Below are 22996 nucleotides of genomic sequence, written 5' to 3' on the forward strand. Positions count from 1 at the left end.
GCTAGGGGGAGGGAGAAGGAGTCTTTTCCGAATGACAATACCTGAGCCCCAGGAAACATGGATTTCTTGGGAATAGACCAGGTGGAGCTCTGTTTCCAGATATGACAATGTGGGTCCTGATTCAGCAGCTGGGAGCATTCTGAACAGGGCCGTGTTTCACCAGGTGAAGGAAGACATTAGAAAGGGAGGAAGTCTGCCCTTGTTCCCACCCCCCACAGCTGTGGGAAACCACTACTAATTCGGAGCCGCTGGCTTCTTTTCCTTTCCAAGGATTATCTTGAGTATTTGAATTTCTGTACTTAACTCTATCTACTGCTGCTAGGATTTAGTAAATAATCCGATTTAGCTAAGATGCTTTACTGACAGGATATCCTGTATCTAGTTTAACTAACTAAGGCTAGAGGAAGGGGGGGAGGGGTAATTAGATAATCTGAATACGTGTTATTTTTAAAAGGAAAGGAAAAGACAAAAAGTCAAGGTAGCTACAGGCCCTTTATCATCTCAACTAAATCAAAATAACATGATACTAAACTAGCTCCCAAAATACCACTCACTGCAGATGGGACTTTCTTACTTCCTAATGCTAGCAAGTTCCACTTTGTGCTCAAGACCTGGAAAAGCAGGGGCAGCAAATCAATGAGGCAAACAGCTGTAAGTTTTCCCTTTAGCAAACAAAAAGAGAGAAACTAAGTTCACTGCTGCTCTTGAATATTTTTATCCAAGCAAAGTTTCACAGATTGCTTTTTAAAAGTAACAGCCTTGTTGAAATACAGTACACACACTATAAAATTCACTCTTTTAAAGTATACAATTCAGGAATTTTTAGAATACTCACAGAGTTGTGCATCTATCACCACTTTCAAATTCCAAACATTTTCAAGAGAAAACCGTACCCATTAGCAGTCATTCCCCACCCCCCACTCCCCTACCCTCCAGCCCCTTAGCCCTTATCCCCGGCAACCAGTCATCTACTGTCTGTCTCTATGGATTTGCCTACACTGGACATTTCAAGAAATCAAATAATAATGTGGACTGTTGTGTCTGGTTTCTTTCATTGAGTATAATCTTCTCAAGGTTTGTCCACGTTGCAAGCATGAGTCAGTATTTCAAGCATGAGTCAGTATTTCATTTTTATGGCAAATAATATTTTATTATAGAGATTCCCCATAATTACATTCATTCATCAGGCGATGGGCATTTGAGTTGTGGCCTCCAGCTTGCTTGTGTATGGTAAAGAACAAAAGAAACTTAGGAAGCCTAAGCCAGAGATTAATAAACACAATTATTGTTATATCTGCATTTATACCCAATGCTTGTACACCGTGCCACTCCTGAAGGATGTTCATGGAAATGTCAGCTCTGGTAACATGAAATATGTGAACTTTTTCCTCATACTATTAATAAGAAAAGAAGAAGAGAAACAGAATTAAGACATAATTGAGCAATTTATTCTAATAGATGCACAGATAGACAGATTGTGATACACCCATCCAACAGACCACGACTCAGTAATAAAAGAAATAAATTACATGTGCCTCCATGTAATTATGCTGAGCAAAGAAAAGCCATTTTCTTCTAGAATTTTATAATACAATATGACTGCAGTTATATAAAATTCTAGAAAATGCAAATTCTTCTAAAGTGACAAAGCAGATCAGTTGCCTGAAGATGAGGTTGGGAAGGAGATCTCGTTACTGGACATGAGGAAACTCTGGACGGGTATGTTCATTCCCTCGATTGTGGCAATAGTCTTATGGGTTCATGCATTCACAATACATCAACTTTAAATACGTACCATTTACTGTATGTCAATAATATCTCATGTTAATGATAGCCCAATAAAGCTGTTAAGAAACAATATTACTGAAAAAGTGAGCACAAAAGTGCTTGAATGACTACTGTGTGAAAGCCACTGTCTTCATTTTGCATATAAGGTTTCAATTAATTTTATAATAAGTCAAGTATTGTCATTTTGCACATGAGGAGACCTGAGGTTGAGGTAGTTCAGTAATTTGCCAAGGTGGCGGCAGTCCGTATTAAGCTGAGACCTCTTATTCTTAACAACCAAATCCATGTTCTTTTCACTATACCACACTGCCTCTCACAGTTTCTATTACAGACACAACTCTTTTGTCTGAAATCCCTGGGTCTGAAACCCCAGAATTTCCAAAGTCAGGGAATTTTCTGGGCCATAGAAGAGTTTTACAATTTAGGGTGTGGCATTCCAAATTTGTTTTCTTTTGCCCATCATCATGCTGCCACAAATACCTCTCCAATTATGGGCATTTACTTGATTCAGTTGATTTAATCACCTTCAGTGGGTCAGAGTGGTTACTCTGGATTAGATCAAGGCAAGTTACCCTGGTCCATGGGTCAAAGGACTGACAATAGTTAATCTGAGATGAAAAGCAAGCTGGACAAAACAACAACAAAAAAAGGCCATTCAACCCACTAGCTGGGCATTGTACTCCTTTGGAACAATAGTCACTCCTTTGATTAGAGGAGACCCAAGGATGTGGACTATTCAGAGCTGCTATCTACTTTTTGCTGCCCTTTTCACCAAACTTGAACTTGAAGTTGAAGCTGTCAGCTCATCTCTAAATAGGTCAAGCATGAGGGTGGTTTCCCTCCTCCAGGTTATCTTTCACAAACAACTGAACTCCACCCAAATGCTACCATTGTATTGAGGCCCATTTGAACGTGAGCTATGACTTGGATTAAGTAAAATTAATTAAAAAGTGAAAGTTGGCTGAAACAATTTCTTTTTGTAAGAGAGTTAGATTTGGGGGAGGAAAGGGTGCCATTTCTTTCACGCAAGACTTTCATAATGAAGGTTAACTGTGCTGGGTATTGTATGTTCCACTTGCCCTTCCAGATTCAGCCCCCATTCTGCTCCACCCAGTTCTACGCCCTAGGAGACTAGACAGTATGGACTCAGCGGCAGGCTACCTTGTTCCTTGTCTTCCCGTTGCGTTTGGTCAATGGGAACACAAGTAAATCAGAAGGAGAGAGGAGAATCATTTCAGGGTATTTGTTTTCTGGGATCCCTGCCTGAAGTGTCCTTATAATCCAGCTCCCCCCTTTTCCTGGAGGCTGCAGCTCCACTCAGGAGGTCCTCTCCGCCCAGTCCTCATCCCTTCAGGCCAACTGGTGGTAAAGGAGCCCTAGAGACGTGCACTCACTTGCACTTTCCCTTTACTCTCCCCCTGTGTTTGTCAGCATTCTCTTTATTAAGCTCTGCTAAAATCAATCAACTTGAAGTTGTCAACTGTTTCCATGCTGCTGACATTTTCTGAGGGCTATTCAGAAAATGAACTTATCCCAAGTCCTCAGTTGATATGAAAACACTGACCTTCATGGGGTTGATGTCACACCCACACAAAGATAAACAATGGGTAGGCAAAGTGTGGTCAAACAGCAGTGACTCAACCTCACTGCACTGGCCACTGTGCAGTTCGAAGGCATATTCACATGGATTACAGGAACAGTAAAGGTAGTGGATACGTTTCTCAGATTTTAAAATGTAAGCGATGTAAAACATGTTCAGGTTGCTATATCATGCTTCCTCACGCTTATAAACCGTATTCCCAAGGTGATCATATTTCAAACTTTCTCCATATGCTATTCTTAGATTGAGACTCTAAACCCACTTTGGGGATTCTAATTATCAAATATGAAGAAAGAGACGTTTGCTACAACAAAAACTGCCTACTGGCAAATCTATGAGAGAGAACAGATTTCAGAGGTACTATCTGTTTACCTTCACAGAGAGGTATTTCGTATGTAGTACAAATGCTATGAAAGTGACAGATGCTCCCTATTCATGAATACACTATGATCTCAAATAGATTTTGATTACTTAGAGCTTGTGTCAAAGATATAGAGCCTGGCTGGCATGGCTCAGTGGTTGAGTGTCGACCTGTGAACCAGGAGGCCACGGTTTGATTCTGGTCAGGGCATATGCCCAGGTTGCAGGCTTGATCCCTGGTAGGGGGCATGCAGGAGGCAGCTGATCAATGATTCTCTCTCATCATTGATGTTTCTATCTCTCTTTCCTTTTCCCTTCCTCTATGAAGCCAATAAAAAAATATTTTTTTAAAAAGATATAGGTCCTTTAACAAAAACAACGGATCTTAATCCCATCTAAGCTCAAAACAACTAACCTCCCATCCCTGGAATCACCCCAACTATAGCTCTCCCAAATGAAGTATAACTAGAATAGCTACTTTGTTTTATTTTCTTTGATGACTTTTCTCTGATGAAGCCAAAATGTCATTTAGCACGAATCTGTAAAGCTCTTTTAAGTAAAAAAGCTAAACTATTAAAATATTAATATGATGCCTTGTTTATTTTTGTTTGGTGTGTGTGTGTGTGTGTTTACCATAGATTGGGCCAAGACAGAAAAGAGAAATTCATTGAATCAACCTGAGTCAGCAGGTAAGAGCCATCCTTGTATTCATTATGAGAATCTGTAAGAACTTAAGAGTATTTCAAAAGGAAATCTGGGGAATTCTGGCAGCTTCCATGTAATTCTGCATAGCACCAGATGGCTCTAACAAGGCTCTCCTTATTTTCCAAATGAGTGTTAATTTCATTCTTTCAACTTTTCCTAACTCAATGCAACATATCAATGAATAATACTATCTTGTATTTATACAGCATTTTACAATTTACAAAGTGCTCTCCTATTTATTATTTCAACTGATCTTTACAAGGCAGCACCCCACCCCCCACCCATTATCCAGTTTTGCTTTCCACAGTTTCAGTTACTCCCAGTCAGCTGCAGTCTAAAAATATTAAATAGAAAATTCCAGAAGTAAACAATTCATAAATTTTAAATTGCATCCTGTTCTGAGTAATATGATGAAATCTCATGCCATCCAGCTCCATCCCACCCGAGACCTGAATCATTCCTTTGTTCAGAGTATCCTCACTGTATACCTACCCACACCTCTGTCACTTAGTAGCTGTCTCCGTTATCAGATCAGACTGTCATGGTATCACGGTGCTTGTGTTCAAGTAACCCTTATGGTAGCCTAGCCCTATGTCCCAATGCCTATGTCATTCACCTCACTTCATCTCATCACATAGGCATAGTATCATTTCATATCATCCCAAGAAGAAGGGTTGGTGTAAAGATATTCTGAGGGAGAGAACACATTCAAATAACATTTATCACGGTATTCTGTTGTAATTGTTTTATTTTATGATTATTGTTGTTAATCTCTTACTGTGCCTAGTTCATAAATTAAACTTTATCATATGTATTAGGAAAAATAGTGTACGTAGTGTTCGGTACTATCCGAGGTTTCAGGCATCCACGGGGGGTCTCGGATTGTGTCCCCTGTGGGTAAGTGGGGACTACTGTAGTTCAGATGTAGTCAGGGCAAATATTATACCCCCATTTTACAGATGAGGAAACAAAGGTCTGGAGATATTAGTTAAGACCCTTTTAGTTGCAACTTAAATTCGCTTAGGCAAAAATATGGAAAGGTATTGGCTCACACCAACTGGATTCGTGGACTCTAACTGTTACTATGTTCTCTGCTTTTATCTGTCTCTGTCTTTCTGTCTGTCTCTTGTCCCCTCTGCACATTAGACTTCATTCTCTCAACAGACTGAAACATGGTCTTAAGTGCTTCTTACTGTCTTGGAACCTCTCTTCCCTCAACTTGAGTTGGAAAATTCCAACGGAAGAACCTATTGTCCACCCTTGAACCAGCTCCTGTGGTCGAGGCTTCCCCTGCTTGGGTCAAGTCCCCGCCCCTGTGGCCCGTATTACCCAAACAAACAAACAAAACAGGAATAGACATAGCCAGGGAGGAAGTTGTGGGGAGAGAGCCAGCCACCCTAATTTGCATGTACTTCATTAAACAATCTGCCCAGGGGACAGAATCAGAACAACTGCGATCTTTCATCTTTCTCTGCAAATCGAGCTCGGTTCCCCTTCACTTCGCAGCTTGTCACTGCAGGAGCCACGGCGTGTTCCGGGGCCTGGCGCTTCCCATTCCCGCAGTTACCCGTGTGGATTGCGGGAGTGCAACTTGGAAAAGGCTCCTGTTCTAGTGCTGATCCTGTCACTCTTCAGCTGTGCTTGTGGGCAAGTTACTTAACCTCCTGGAACCACAGCTTCCTTCTTGGTAAAGTCAAGTAAACAATTGCTGCGTCACAGGGTCATCAAAGGGATAAAGGCAGCTAATGTGCTCCGGATGCCTTGGAAAACCATAAAGCACTACCTTCAGGTTTATTCCTTAAGTTCTGCATGCAAATTCTAGGGAGACTAAAATTCCACATTGGCATTTTTCAGTTATGGTTCTCTCTACCACCAGCCCTCTGAGAGCATCACGTTGGTTCTGACATTTTTACTTTTTTTCAGTTTTAAAGGACACATTTCAAAAAGAAGTCTCCCGTAGAGTTTCCAAATTAAAAGATGTCGTTCAGAAGAGAAGCTCAGGAACAGATGGTTTAATGGCACTTATCATAGTCACTTTTCCAATACGGATTAACCAGGAGTTAAAAAATTTCTGAAACAAGAAACTATTAACAGTGGTTACCTCTAGGGAGTGAGGCTAGAAGTTGGTGTTTGGAAAGAAACTTCTGGTTTTCATTTATTCCCATGTCTACTCCCTGAATTTTTAAAATCTTACACATAAATTCATAATAAAAAACAATTAAAAAATTAAAAGCATGGTTATCAGAGAAAAGAAATATAGTACATACTCAGTATAGTGTCTAACATCAAAAACTTTCAATACATTCTTGTTTGTTGATCATACTGGGTATTTCTAGTTACTACCTACCCAGCAAAGTAAAATCAACTTCACTAGAATAAAAGCCAGCTTGCATCTCTGTGAATGTATGTTTTCCATTAATCATTTTGTTAGGGATGCTCATTACCACCTGCTGAGGAGATGGTTTTAAATTCTTACACCTTCACACTCTAACAATGAAACCTACTTCCTTAATTCCCAATTATAAAGCACAGTGCATGTGGCTGCCTCTCAGCTCTTGCCACTGTTCTTGGAAGCTCACTTCCTTGCGAATAGTAGAGGAGGCTGGGCTTCTAGGAACCATGCTATTTTATAACTGGGGGTTTGCATGATATTTTCTAAGAAATTAAAGGTTATACAGCAGCATAGGCCAAAGCTAAAAGACAGATTTAAATAGTATTTTTTCAAAATGAATCAATGGCTACGAAGTTTGGATGCTACGCACTGGCTAAGTGCTATGCTGGTTGCCTAGTTACATCTCTGTAGAAAGGTCAAAATGGTTGTCTCTGAATCTAGAAGGAATCAAAAACCTTAACATTTCATCATTAAACCAAAGACTGTGTGTAGAAACTCAATAGAGTCATCCCTTAAACGAATTGCCATCAGACTTTGATCAGGTGACAGCCCTGGAGGCTATCTAAGGAGACATGTTCCTAAAAACATTTCTTTATATGAAATTTGTTTTCATGCTCACAGTTCACTAAAGTTACCACATCTTTCCATTTTATCATATCCAATTGTGATCTGCTACTATAGGATATTAAAAACTTTCCACCCGAAACTGGTTTGGCTCAGTGGATAGAGCATTGGCCTGCGGACTGAAAGGTCCCAGGTTCGATTCCGGTCAAGGGCATGTACCTGGGTTTCGGGCACATCCCCAGTAGGAGATGTGCAGGAGGCAGCTGATCGATGTTTCTCTCTCATCGATGTTTCTAACTCTCTATCTCTCTCCCTTCCTCTCTGTAAAAAATTAATAAAATATATTTTATAAAAAAAAAAACCAAAAAACTTTCCAGCTTCAATGACATAACCTCTATCCCATGAGAGGTGCAAGAAAGTCCACTGTTTTGAATTGTTTTACTTAAAAAACAAATTTTTATTGTGATCAACTTTGCAAAGTATAGGCCATTCTATATTCCAATAACAAAAATTATACATCTTTTTTTATACTCATCTGAGGATATGTTTATTGATTTTTAAAGAGAGAGGGTGTGTGTGAGAGAGAGAAACATCAATCAATTGCCTACTGTATGTACCCTGACTGGGAATCAAACCTGCAACCTAGGTATGTGCCCTGACCAAAAATTGAACCTGTAATCTTTGGTGTATGGGATGATGCTCCAACCAAATGAGCCACCCAACCAGCTATATATCTTAATAATAAACAACTAGTGTCTTAATTCTCAGAGATGTTCCTCTTCTACCTCCTTGAGATTTTCTGCATTAGTTCTGCCTTGCAGACATGTTGAAGTCCAAATATCTCCCAGTAATGGGACAGAATAGATAACAATTTTGGTTTAGAAATTTAATGTGAGGGAATTAAAATGGGTATAGACTTCTTCCAGAATTTTAAGATAAGGAAAAACAGTTTCTTACAAAAAAATACATTGAAGTTCAATTGATATTTTTTAATTGGAAAATTCACATAGTATTTACCATCTTAAAGTGTATAATTCAAAGGCGTTTAGTACATTCACAAGGCTGTGTAGTCATCACTTACATCTAGTTTCTAGACCTTTCCACTGTCCCAAAGAAACCCTGTACCTGGAGTAGACATTTGGATCTCATTTATACTTACTCTCTAATTTCTCTTCAGAAAAGAATAAAATATTCCGTGTAAATGACAACATCATGATTTGACCTGCTTTCATTTCTGCTACAATTTGTCACAAAAAACAGCAGAAGTTCAAAGATGAAATGAGGCTGGTATTAAAATAAAACCAAGATTGGGAGTCCTATAAGAAAAGAACCCCAAAAAGGGATTGAGGAGAATATCAAATTAATTCACAATTCTAACCAATACCTACCCTTGTCAGAAACCCAGATCCTCCCCTCCATGACTGATAGTGCTCAATCATTTTGTGGGCCAAAAAAAAAAAAGGATGAAAAACTGAAAAAGAATCCTTTGTACCTATCAACTAGGGGACAAATACATACATACATACATACATACATACATACACCACCACCACCAACTCTAAATGTCAAATGTCTATTCTGGAAAGAGCTAATTTATTGCTCTTTCAGGAACACTTACAGTCCTCTGCTTAGTCCCAGTGGCTTAGAGAGCAAAAATCTCTATGGAGGCCATAGAAATGTAAGGGATGAAGGCCTAGGACCTTTAGTATTCCTGTTTTCTCAGGCTGACTTTGCTATGGATACAGTCACTTACATCACTAAGTAGTTCATGCTCTACAACTGGGAGGTCAGAAAGCTCCAAGTTCTTGGTGCTGGATAAGACTCCAAGACATTACCCACTCCAATCCCTTCCCCTGGAGCATTCAAGTTAAACTTCCTAATATTTGTCTATTCCTGAATGAATAGTCTATGCTGTCTTTTAAGGAGGGGGACGGGGGATGCGGGAGGGGAATTCGACAAAAGGCAGAATTCAAAGTAAGAGAGCTTTGTGATGTTTTGGGAAACTTGGATCATATAATTTCCATACGTGCTGACTTGCTGAGAAAGATTCAACGAGGTCCTGTGGTTACCTCAATAATGAAATCATTAAAGCTGTGAACATCAGAGACATCATGCAGGAGTTTGCTAGTGACACTGGAGAATGGCAAGGGCAGGCTATGGCATATAATATTTCAAAAATGGTGCTTGTTCTTAGCTGTGAATCTTAGTGTTGTTGTGGTGTGTTTTTTTAAGTTGATATGGGCAAGCACATATATATGGATACAGATTTTCAAAGAGTTAGATTCACCGTTATTGTCAACCCAAACCTTGAGGGTTGTTGTCATTGTTTAATTCAATCAACATTTCTATTTTAATTCATCAACATGACAGCCACTTTCCACCAGAGCCATTTGTTAGGCATCTGGGTTGGCCAACTGTTCCGATCTGTCCCGAGATTCTCTTAGTTTCAGCACTGAAGGTCCCACGTGCAGGGATCACCTCAGTTCAACAAACAAGGATGGTGTGTTATTCTACTGCGAGCCCTAGCTTTGGCCTTCAGATCTGCATTGCTGAAGGGTCTAGAAGTGGATAGAAAGGGGATTGCTACAAAAAATAGGTGAAAAACAAATTAAATCTCCATAAGAAAACTCTGACTACATTCTATTCCAGAGATGGTCTTCAAAAAAACTTAACCCAGAGATTCATTTCATTCACTAGGTTAAGAAATGCTTTCTTACTTTGTTGGGGATGACCTACCTAATGTATGGAGGTAATGAAACCATCCCTAGAAATTAGTAAATACTGCTATAGTGAGGTTCTGAAATAGTATGTTATTTTTTCCTTCAATTTTCACATTTTAGAGCCTAATAAATAAAGTATAAGGTGGCAGGCAGACATAACAGCATGAAATAAAAATCTCACATTTCTTTGCTGCTATTCAAAGTCCTTGGAACCTGCACACTGTAGGCAAACTTTTCCGAGTTGGAGAAGTGCCAAAAGCAGCACTCTCCAGAGGCCACACCGAGAGTACCAGAAAGTCTGGCCAAGAATGGAGCCCCTGGACTTCAACCTGTCCACTCGACCCCAGGCCAAACACTCCAAGAAAACCAAAAGCTTTCAGTGCCTCTATCGAGAACACAGGATTTGCAGAATCAAGACAAGGACCTGCTTCATCAATTTAGGAACCCTAAGGCTTCTCAACCTAAACAATAAAATGTTAGATCATCTTATCTCTGCTCCCAGAAGCATTTCTACCTTCTAAAGAGATTAGAACAATTAATTACTTTGGAGTAGGCAGAATAAATAGCCCCCAAATAAGAACATGTCCTAATCCCTCGAACCCATCAATATGTAACCTTACGTGGATAAAGGGACTTTGAAGATGTGATTAAATTAAGGACACTGAGAAGGGGAGATTATCCGAGATGATCCAGGTGTTCCAAATCTTATGACATAGGTCTTTAAAATAAAATAAAAAACCTTTCTGGCTGAGTTCAGAATTAGATGTAATTATGGTAGAAAGACACAGAGATGCAATGTTGTTGCCTTTAAAGATGGGGGAAATCAGACCCTAGAAGCCATAAAAGTCAAAGAAATGAATTCTTCCAGAAAGGGACTCAGCTCTGTTGACACTGCTTTTAGCCCAGTGAGATCTCTGCTCAACCTAACCTGCAGAACTGTAAAATAATAGAATTGTCTCGTTTTATATCAGTGTGTGACAACTGGTTACAGTAGCAACAGGAAGTAAAAATATTCTTCATCATTGCTGCTATTTAATTTGCATGATGTCTTAGTAGTATTTTGCTTTAAACCCCAATATTTGACTGTTGCTCACCTAGTGTTTCATTTTTGCTTCTCTGCAAAGACTTAAAAAACAGATTTTAGTGCTAGAGCAATTATGCTCGCAATCCCTATGACAGTACAAAACACCACTTCCTTTTACACATCTTTCTTCCTTTCGTTTGTTAGCACGGAGACCACTTACATAAGGAACCACTGAGCATAACTGAAACCAATAATTTTGCAAGGAGCAAAAATGCTTCTAGGTGAGAGTAGAAAATGCCAAATCACCTCTTTAAAGTTGTACGCTAACACGCAGTAGTTCCCAATGAACCTGACTATCACAATGACTGGAAGATGCCCCTGGCCTTATGTGAGCCAAGGACAGGATCACAAAGAGCACAGTGAAGAACTGTCCCATTCAACATGCCTGCAGCCCCCATTGAGAAATTCTGCTTGAATTGATTTAACCTATTTAAAAACATGTATTAGCCTGGAAGAAATCAATCACAATATTAGACAAAGAATATCAAATACTTATATAACAGTCTTCATTATTAGTAATATTTGGTAGAATGTAAGGGACAACTCAACCCTCACCTGTAAGATATTAAATACTGAATTCCAAAAGAACCTCATGGAGTAGCAAAAGCTATACATGGTCTTAAAAGCAGACACATACACACACAGGCCTTTTGTTTAATAAGCTCTAGACCAGAGATTCTCAGTCCTGGCTGGGAAGCTTTTAAAAACTTCAGATATCCAAGGCCCCACCCCCAGAATTCTGATTCACCTGGTCTGGGGAGGGTCTGCACGTGAACTTTGAAACTCTTCCCTGGAGATTCTGATGTGCAGCCAGGACTGGGAACCACTGCTCCGTCCCCACCTATGAGCAGCCTCCGGACATAGCTACCTGGACGTGGCCACTCCATGGAGTTGAAGCCTCTTCCTGTATTCGTAGCCCAGTTATCACGACCCATATCATCGCCCAAAAGGGAGATCTGGCAGTTACTCCAGATGTCTTCCTTCCTTTTACTTCTCATCCTTAATCAGCAATTCTATCAGTTCTCCCATATCAGCCCTTCATTTCCAAACCCAAGATCTACTGGCCTCCCTTCCATTAGTCTCTCTCCACGGCTTTATATGTTACTCTGCAGCCTAAGGAATTATCCTTAAAAAGAATTATGTGCCCTTCTCTGTCTTCCCACCCAAACTAGAATCCACTCTTGAGCTTGGCCCTAGAGCCCTGCCCAAGCTTCATCGGCCTGCTTCTCAAGCCACATCTCTGTAGTAGGCCACTTCCCAACCATGCCGTGGCCATTGTAAACTTCTAAAAGTTCCACTGTGCTCTTTGGGGCCTTGTACTTTCATGCAATTCCTTAGTCCCAGAATTCCTTTCTATATCTTTTCTGATAGATGGCACTTCATGTCCCAGCTCAAATAAATGCTTCTTTATCCATCAAGCCTCTCACCAAACTCCCCACCACATTCGTCCTCTCCTCTCTCACCCAGAGCACTCTGCTCAGAGACCTCCTATTTGCAAGCTTCTCTCTCCCATGAGACTGAGCAACTCTGGGGCAAGGCCTGTGTGTTTTTCATCTTCACATTCCCAGCATCTGCCATTCACTCATATGTTCATTCATTCAACAACTGTATTAAATATATAACAAGTGCCGGACACCTTGCTAGACACTAAAGGCAAAATGCTTTCTCAGAGCTTATATTCTTAAAAGGGAGGCAGGTAACTGAACAAATATTTATGTTAAAATAAGAAAGTACATGAGAGGGTTGGGAAAGTGTTTTGTGTTTTTAAGTTTCCAATACATTCAGAAGTGAAAAAATGGCAAAATAGGTTTTAAAAATTGTGGCATATTTTACATGTTTACATTTAACAATTAAAGTTATAAGATGAGTGTCATCTTTTAATTTTGTCAGAGTATCTCTGACAGATAACCTCATTTGGAGATGTCAGAAGTCCAAATTTGAGGACTTCATAAATGTGAGGTGGGGAAAATTTGCTCTCTTATTCTAAGAAGGTTCCAACACTAGTAAATAATAAATATTTGCTGAAAAAATAAATGGATGAATGACTAACTCCAGTAAACTAAGTCAGGTTATAAGTAGGTTTTATTTCTTATTAGTATTTTACTGTAGCCACTAAATAATTATGTAAATAAATATTAACGATTCAACAACCAAATTCAAGCCACTGTCATATAATCCAATGGGAAAAGAAGAGAAGTGGATGGGGTATAAGTAAAATTATACTGGCTGTGAGTTGATAATTATTAAAATTAAATGAATAGGGCTATGGATGGTCATTATATTATTCTCTTGATTTGGGTATGTGCTTGTAATTTTTCATAATAAAGTGAAATTTAAAAAGAGAGGCTGGCAATCCAAGTCACTGACTAGAGGAAACTGTATATGTTGGTTGGGGAGAACACACACATTATCACCTGTCTCAGCAATTTGGAGACCCAAAGATTACAATGGCTTTAGCTAGTCTCAAAGCCAACTCAGCTTCTTCAAGGAGAAACCCTGCCAGCACAAACTGCCCTTTTAATGTAGTTGTTGTTTCTTCTGGAAATGTCCTTACAATGTCTACAGCCAATCTGTTAAGAACAGGGCTCGCTCCTCTCTGAGCTAATAATCTCTGATCTACCTAACATCTCCCGTTCACAGGGCACGTTCTCAGCAGCTGCAAGCACGTAGCCGTGTTTAGTGCCACAGGAACACATTTTATTAAGGCAGCGACTGCAAAGGCTCTCCAGCTCGGGTTTTAGAAGAAAATCGGGGAATCTGAGTGAGAAAACTGGTTTAAACTATCAAGGAGAGCCATTTTTCCCCTTTAAATCCTGAAGTCATGTCAATATTGCTACAGAGGCTATGGATGTTTGATAAGTATCACATGTTCAATGCTTTCCTCTATAGCATCACTTCAGACACTTATTTTCCCTTGAACTTCTGGTGAGATTCAAGATCCTGGAGGAAAACACTTCAGAAGCCTTACCTTTTCAGTGCCCGAAGCCTGAGGCTCCCTGGATGATCCTGGCTGTCAAGAAAGCAGAGAGGAAAATGTGTTTAGAAAAAGGAGAAATAACGTGATACATACAAGCTGAACAAGCAAATGAATGTTTCTGTAAGTGGGATTTGGTGGTGATGGCCACATGGCTCGAAGAGCAGGAAGGTCTGATAGGTTTATACTTCTGAGTCAAGAAGCAGACATCTTGTTAACTCTTTTTAAGAGATATATTTGTGAAAATAGGAGTTCCTTTCTTTGTGAACATCCCTAGCCTGCAAGAAAACATGAAAACACAAAGTTGGGGGTCCTGGGGGAAGCAGAGTTCTTCGTGACAGAGGCTGTGTACCAGGGAGATGAATAAAAACAAGCTTTCCCCCTGACCTAACCCGACTGGCTCCCGGCAGGACCCACGTGGCAGAGGTGGAGCACACACCTTCTCCACGTGTTGGGGGTGGAGCTGGAGTTCCATTTGTGTGTATCTAGCACTTTAAGAGGGTGGATGGACAAGTTAGTGGTTATAAAAGCATCTTTAGCAGCCAAAGCTTCTGGGAGCTGTTTATACACCAAGGCCCTAGTGACCTCTGAGGATGTTGAGCAGATTTGTGGCCTAATTTTGCCCACTGCCCAGATATGGTGCATCTCTAAGGCAGTTCCTACGTTCAGGAGCTTTTTTACTGCTGAAAAGCTCCCCAGGACCCAGCTCAAGGGAATCACCTCTGCCCCCGGAAGTGCTTTATTGGTTCTCTTTTGTTGTGTCTCAGAACAAAGAGGTGCCTCACATCTAAAGTACTGACTAAGGGTGAAAACCCAATTCACATTACATCCTAATGATCATCAGTGTCGCTAGCGATCTCACATTGCTTAAGACTGGCACATGTGCTTTAGTCTCAACCCAACCAACCATAGTCCCAGATGACTTTCAGGAACCATATGTTTTTAAATAAACCAACATTATTAGAAAACTATTACCATGATTAATGACAGCAAAGGAATAATAATAATTAAAAAAAGCACAAGGTAAGGGTAAAAACAACCTATTTTCAGAGAATGAACCCTAGAGAGAACAGTGATTAGTGGACTAGCAAAATGAGCCTGTGCAGGGCGCTGCAGCACTCTCATGTGTTATTGGCAATAGCATGAATCAGCACAACTTCTTCTTCTTTTTTTAAAAAATATATTTTATTGATTTTTTTACAGAGAGGAAGGGAGAGGGATAGAGAGTTAGAAACATCGATGAGAGAGAAACATCGATTCAGCTGCCTCCTGCATGCCCCCGACTGGGGATGTGCCCACAATCAAGGTATATGCCCTTGACCGGAATCGAACCTGGGACCCTTCAGTCCGCGGGCCGACGCTCTATCCACTAAGCCAAACCGGTTAGGGCAGCACAACTTCTTTGGAAAGCAGTTTGGCAGCATTTTTCAAGATCCTCAAATATATTCTCAATCATTTTCTTAGTGATGCTACTCCTTGACTTTATTCAAAAATAAACAAATAAATTCCAAAATGTAGATCATAAATTATTACCATGTATTAAAAAATAGACTAAATATCAAATACAACTAAATATCAAATATTTATTTATATTAAATAAAACAAAAACTCTACCTGATAGAACTTTAAAACAGTGAATAAAAAAAATTTTAAACGATAAAAAAATGCACATTTTATATATAGTATAACCTCAACTAATTTTCTAATATAGATATTTATAAATCATAATAGCTCTAATGCATTTTATGTATTTTTCATATGTAATATTCATTTAACATATAATACGTAATATTTTCTAGTAAATATTATACATAATCTTTCTGATATGTAGTTTTTTTCTAGAAAAAATATTAGAAAGAGATACATACAAATGTAAACAGTGTATTATCTCTTTTGTATAGAATAATGGAAGTAGCAGAAATGGTTAGATATGCCCCAATATCCTCTCTCTTTTTATTTCATGCTTATATTGAATTCTAAACTAGCGCATACCATATACATGTCAAAAATAACTACTTTCCCCAGCCTCCCTTGATGCTATATGCCCATGAGTCAAAGTTCAAAGGGATGGCTACAAAAATGGTATGTGCAACTTCTGGGTCATGCCTTCCCCTTTCAACTTTCTCCCTTCTTGATGGTTATAGTGGGGTCCTTATGGCAAGCCATGTTAGACCATAAAGCAAGGGAAGCATGCTAGGAATGATGGAACAACGTGATATCAGAAGCCTGGGTCCCTCGATCTTGTGGAGCAGAGCTATCTTACCAGCCCTGGACCACCCACCTCTGGATTGTTATGTGAAAGGGAAATAACTCCTAGCATGTGTCAGCCACTATCAAATCAGGTCTCTTACACACAATTCAACCAACAACCTAATTAATAGAAAGGGTCATTCTTATTTTTACTTTACAATTTAAGCATTTTCCAATTTTTTCCCCATTTTCCAATAATCACCATGAATTACTTTGATCATCAGAAGAAAATTATAAGTTAAGCTTTGCTTACTAATGTTAAGAAAATTAAGATAGCACAGAATAAGTTTGGCAACATGTGCCTACTCCCCACCTATGAGAAAAAATGAAACCTATAGTTATGAGAAGTAGTTATTACATCTTATGCCAGTGCACAGATTACGCACAAACTCCCTGAGTTTGTATGATCCTTAGTCACACCCCATGGCACTTTATTCGAAACCTTCTGAAAATAGTTTTAATAGGGAAAGTTGTTTAACTCCAAATAAAATCTGCTTGAGGAATACTCTAAAAAATAAAATTGTAGTACTATAGTACTTAACCCTTAACCATGGTTTTCTTTCCACGGTAAACCATGGTTCAACAATATTGAATGAACAATCCCAGAAACGAACATCTCATTAGTTTTAAATTACATGCCATTCTGAGTAGGGTGATAAAATCTCACACATCTTGTTCCATCCGACCTGGGATGAGAATCATCTCCTTGTCCAGTGTATCCATGCTGTCTTTGCTACCTGCCCATTAGTCGCTTAGTAGCCTTCTCAGTTATCAGATTGATTGTCACAGTAACCCAATGCTTGTGTTCAAGTAACCTTTATTTTACTTAAAGGAAGATTTTTACATCTTTTTTTGCATATCTGAGTTGCCAGCATCACTATTCTTGTGCTTTGGGGCCATTCTTAAGTGAAAAGGTATGTAAGTATAGGAAAAAGCATACATGGTTCAGGCATCCACTGGGGGGGTCTTAAAATGTACCCCCCGCAGATATGGGGGACTACTGTATATCCATTTAAGAGGCTACATAGACTTCTCAAAGTGAACTAAGAAACATTCTTTTAAAAATGTGCACTAACTCACACCTTTACTTTAAGGGTGTTGTTTGTTCTCCATAATGAATCATAATGAATCACTCTTGCAGCAATTCCACCGGCCCAATAACTCTGTTGACTGCCCATCAACAGTGTTTTTTAATTTCACTTTCCCCTGGAGAGGGGACAGATTTGGCAGAGCTCACATAACCTTCCTGGTCTCCTCTGTGAACTAGGGGGCCTGCATTATAAGATGACTGTCCAAGATAAGGGAGTCACATCTACTCCACAAAATACAGGAAAGATACCTGGTCTACTTGGAGATCACATCTGAAACAATGGCCTCACTAAGACCAGTCTCTAACCATATTAGAATAATGCACTGAGGATCCTTTAACTCTGCAATAATGTTATGCCAGTGGCATTTCGTGCCTTTTAGAGGATCACGAAAGCCCTGTGCACCTGCGTACGAGACAGTTCACCAGGAAGACCTTAGAGATTTAAATAGAATTATATATCAGATTAAAAACCCTATCTTTCCCCCTTCTTCCCAAGAGAATGCCAAATGGTCCTTTTCTCGCCTGTGACTCACAACACCCAACACTAATATGGCTAACTCATATTCAACAACAAAGGCAGGATGCCAAGGTTTCTTTACTTCCCTCCGACGATGACTGTGCCAATATGCTCTCAAGAACGCCCTATATTCTTTCCTGCAATAATTGAAGCTGATAGTCAAAGCTCTGAATTCTCAGTTTCTCTCCCCTTCCTCCCTTTACTGGAACACAAGCAAGCCAACGCCACAGGCCTAATCACCATGGCAACAACACGCACTGTGATGATGAGTGTGTTTGTTTTTTAAAATGACTCACAGATTGTTCCCCCAGAAGCTCCAGACACACAGGTTTCTGGCTGGTTTATAAAATCTAATCCAAAGTTTTCTGGTAAATTTCTTACTCCTATTAGCATAATGGGGATGAAGGAGAGAGTTTCATCAAGTCAAATATGCCCTTTTCCTTAAGGATGAAAAAAAAAAAAATTTCACCTGGTTCCTTAAACACTCCAAGATTAATCAATTTAAAACTCAAGTTAATAGTGAAATTAATTTGAGTTTGTACACTGGAGATAATTAATCTGTTCCCAATTTAAATAATTAAGGGATTTCATAATATAGTTTGAGAGACCCAAATGGAATAATCAGGAGTAAAAAATATCAAATAAAATAGCCTAAATCTGTGGCTACATGGTCGGTCATATGTAAAGTATTAAAAAAGAATAAACACCTTAATACTGAGATGTTTTTAAATTATTGTCTAAAATAAAGACATTTATTTTTCAAATGCAGACATGAAAGAGTCCAGCACATTTAGAAGAACTGTGAACTACTTCCATTTATTTACTCATTACATAGTATTTAAGACCTTCTATATACTAAGCACCATTGTTTATTGGAACACTGCAATAGCGGTTAGGGGTTAGAGAAGACTATTTTATTACCAGAGACAAGAGCCAGGACGTGGCTGAGTGCATTATCTCCTCTCAGAAAGCCCTTTTGCGTCACAAGACACCATTCTGAATAAGCTCTCAGCGAGAGAGACCATTACCTTCTGATTCTATCAGGCCTAGAATTCAGAGTCCCAACTTTAGCATCACGGTGGACTCCCTTACAGAAAAAAAAAAATGCTGGTAATGTTAGTTTGTTGATTTCCTCTGAATGAAATGGAGATAAATCTTATTTTATAAGAAATTTAACTAGAAATTTTAATATAAATCTGTTTAACTTCAAAGTCTAAGTTTCCTGAGGCTTATGTGTAATACAACATATAATATGCATGCACACACAAAATAGTCACTAAGAATTACTATCTCCAAACAGCTACATATTTTATTACTGTTACCAATACTATATTTTTTCTCTAGAGTTTAAAGGGATAACCTGAGTGTATCTAATAGGATAAGCTAGGTTATACTGTGGTAACAACAACAACAAAAAAGCCCACAACCAAAATCTCAGTGTCTCAAGAGAACAACGTTTATTTCCCACTCTCACTACATGTCCATTATGGGTCCATGGAGGGACTATCTCTGTGTTGTCTTCACTCTAAGACTCAGGCCTCAGAGAGCAGCCACACTTTCTGTGCCTCTATAACTGCCAGTTACCAAGGAATACGCTTATACCCTGGTTCTTAGAAGCTTCTTTCTAGAAGTGATAACTGTCATTTCTGCTCACATTTCACTGACCAATGTATGATACATGGCGATACCTAACTAAGTGGACAGAGAAGCAAAAACTTATCATGAGTTGGGAAGGAGAACTGGAACGATTTATGACTAAGCTCATGGATTACTGAGCAAATAGCACATGCTTGAGACTGAGGCTTGACTAAGTCAGAACATCAACATGTGACCGTCACACAAAAATAGCCTTCCTTCGATGATTCCTTACCCCAAGTTCTGAGCACCTGTGACTGATGTTGGGCCATAATCATTTCTGCCAGAATTTGGTAAGAATTCTGTGAATAGAATAAAAGACACCCTACTCCAGCTTGTGGTAACAGTACCAATTGTACTATTAACAGCTACACTTCTGAAAAATTACTGTAAGTCAGGCACTATGCTAAATAAATATTCTCTATACATGATATCATTGTCTCCTGACAATTTTGTGAAGTAGGTATTTGCTGGGGTCCAACCCCAGCAGGTCCAGGGGTCCCCAAAGGTGTGGACGGAGTCGGCGAAGAAGGAATGACATGGAGATTGGGTTCGGTTCATCAGCATAGTGAGGTTCTCCCTCCAAGTTCTAGCCCGGATCTCCAGTCAGGTTCTCTTGCCTGGTTCTATCCAGGTTCTGTAGCCAGGTTCTCCAGGTTCTCCTGCCATGTTCTGTCTAGGTTCTCCAGCAAAGTTCTGTAGCCAGGTTCTGTTGCTAGGTTCTGTTTTTTCTAGGTTTGTCTAGGATCTCCAGCCAAGTCCTGGTTAGGATCTGATGAGGATCTGATGTTTATTGTCTTGTTACATCTGTATTTATACCAGTCGATTTTAATCCTGTCAATTTCTATTGCAAAGGTTAGGGCGTTTCTTATCTCCATTCCAGGGAGTAAAGATTATGTAGCTTAAGCGTGATTGTTTGTAGTTAAAGTGATTAACTACCCGCCTGGCACTTAGTTAAGGGGTTGTATCCCCTCCCTAACCTCAGGGAAAAATCCCCACCTGGGGAAACAACCTTTCTCGGAGAGGTGACCTTGGTTAAAACACATAGCGCTAAGGGGAGCAAACATATTAAGAACAGTATGCTATATACGCCAGGTCCCTTGAAACATATGCTGTGCAGACGTTTCTTCTCTGCAGCGACTGTGTCAAGCAGCAAGGATGGACCGGCTCCCGGCAGGTATTGTCATTATAATCTCCCATTTAATAGATGAGAAACAGGTATATAAATTTTAAGCAACTTGCCCAAGAAATTCTGATTCCAATGTTCTTTAATTTCCATGTTTTCCTGTGTAGGAAGCCTTAGGATATTATTTTTTCTACACTATAGTATTTTAGAATTATTTTAAGATATAATAAAAGACAAGTTGCACCATTTTTTTCCCTAGGACTTTTCATATTTACATAGTTAAATGTTTTATTACTTTTTAACAAATCTTGAGGCTGTTCCATGTCAACACACTGGCTATGGGACTTCCCTCTCTGAGAGGTCTAAAACTATTAACTAAAACTGTTAGTGATGTGTCTTTAATGCCTATACATAACAGAGTTTCCTAAGCACAACCATCATTCATGAGGGTTAAAAAGATAACAAAGGACGAATTGAGTTTTCCAAGGAAAGCTTCAAAAATAAGAGAATTTTTTTCCCTGTTTAAAATTTTCACATTTTTTTTTCATATGGTTCTGCACAGATCAGATAAATTCCCTTCTCAAACAGAGCTCTGTTGGCAAAGCCTAAAAATTAACTTTACTTTCTGTTTTAAAATGCAAATATAAGAGTAGGAAGCACTCAATCATTTATTACAGAGCAGGTACTCCTACCATGAATACTTAGTCTGTAATGATGAGGATGCACAGAAATACACTTAGAGATGAGCAGTCAAAACACTGCACTGATGTCAATTCCACGGAAATTTCCCTTTTTCACTATTGCTGCTTCACATATTCAGCCTCTGAAATATAACACCAGAGTGGAAGGTAGGAACCAAGAAAAAAATGTAACAAGAATGAAACTGCAGGTTGCCTCCAGAGTTGGAAAGTGAAAACCTATTTGTGAAATAACTCATAATCGAAAATTCTAGAGATGACTCTTTCTCTTACAGGTGCTGCAATCAACAAAACGCATCCCTGTCTAGAAAAAGCAAGGTTTTCATTTTAAGTCCAGCAGACACTGTACACAGAACCTTGGCTTCTCTAGCTCATTTCTTGGCCCAGGGTGGATTTTATTTCAATCAAATTGATTTAATTGACCAGTCGTAAAGACTCAATTTAATTATATATTTTTACAATGCAGATATGCTGGGCTGGTTGTCCAAGTTAAATGCTGTTTTTATTGCTGTATAGAAGCTGATGTATTTTCTTCTGGAATAATTTGTTTAGCAGGGTCTTCTTGACTTACTCTGACATCAGCCATTTTCTATTTTCTTCCAGGATTCTTTCTCCAATCTACTTACATCATCTCCATCAATCAAAACAAGTTTTGGGTGTGTGTATGTGTGTGGGTTTCAAAGAGAAATGCATGGAAACACTATTGGACTCAAACTTGCGTGATTTTGATAAGTGATTTAACCTTTTTGAGCCTTGATATCTCCACTTATAAAATGGAAATAATATTATTGGAAGACTCTGTTGACTATCTACCCAATAATATCAACCCCTTCTTCCTTGCTAATAGAATCAATCCTTTTTTTCTGGGATTTGGTGACTGTTCTTAAGAAAGGTGGACTGCTCCACGGCTTCAGGAGGAAACTCTTATATTAGCCAATCACAGAGGCCATCTATCTGCCTACCCACTAAGAGACAAGCATGTGAGTTGTGAGGGGAATGCTGCTGGAGATAGCTTTACCCATAACCTGGAAGGAAGGAAGGAAGGAGGGAAGGAAGGAAGGAAGGAAGGAAAGAAGGAAGGAAGGAAGGAAGGAAGAAAGAAACTAGCCACTTCACTGTGCCTCTAGGACATTGAGACCTGCCTATACTTCTGACACTGTAGTAGCTATCTCAGCACTACAGGGTGGGCCTAAGGGGGCGAACCAACCTGCTGAGGATGTCAGAATGGGAGGAAAGCAAGAATTCAGGTTGCTAAGAACATTGCTCACCTATGACTAACTCTGGACTTACCCTCCTATCAGGAGGTTTTGAGATAAGTTCCCTATTGTTTAAGCCATTTGGTAGGGTGTTCTTTTACTAGCAGCCAAAGTGTCCTGATAGAAAGATGCTCTTCTCGTCACAAACGGAATGTACAACAAATGTTAGTTGGCAACTTGATTCTTGAAACGTGTTGATCTTCACTCATTCAAACATGAGTGAGAGGAGGAGGCTGT

General features: G+C 39.3%; 1 protein-coding gene across 1 annotated transcript in view; it reads right to left on the bottom strand.

Annotated features, from left to right (window-relative positions):
- GNG2 (guanine nucleotide binding protein (G protein), gamma 2) overlaps window positions 1-22996 on the bottom strand; it is a 114254-nt gene that overhangs the window by 79894 nt on the left and 11364 nt on the right. Inside the window, exon 2 of the mRNA XM_005867885.2 lies at window positions 14182-14223. The gene's annotated coding sequence lies outside the window, so the exon portion shown is untranslated. The remainder of the gene's footprint in view (window positions 1-14181; window positions 14224-22996) is intronic.

Source organism: Myotis brandtii, unplaced genomic scaffold (assembly GCF_000412655.1).
Source record: "Myotis brandtii unplaced genomic scaffold, ASM41265v1 scaffold253, whole genome shotgun sequence".
Classification (NCBI taxonomy): domain Eukaryota; kingdom Metazoa; phylum Chordata; class Mammalia; order Chiroptera; family Vespertilionidae; genus Myotis; species Myotis brandtii.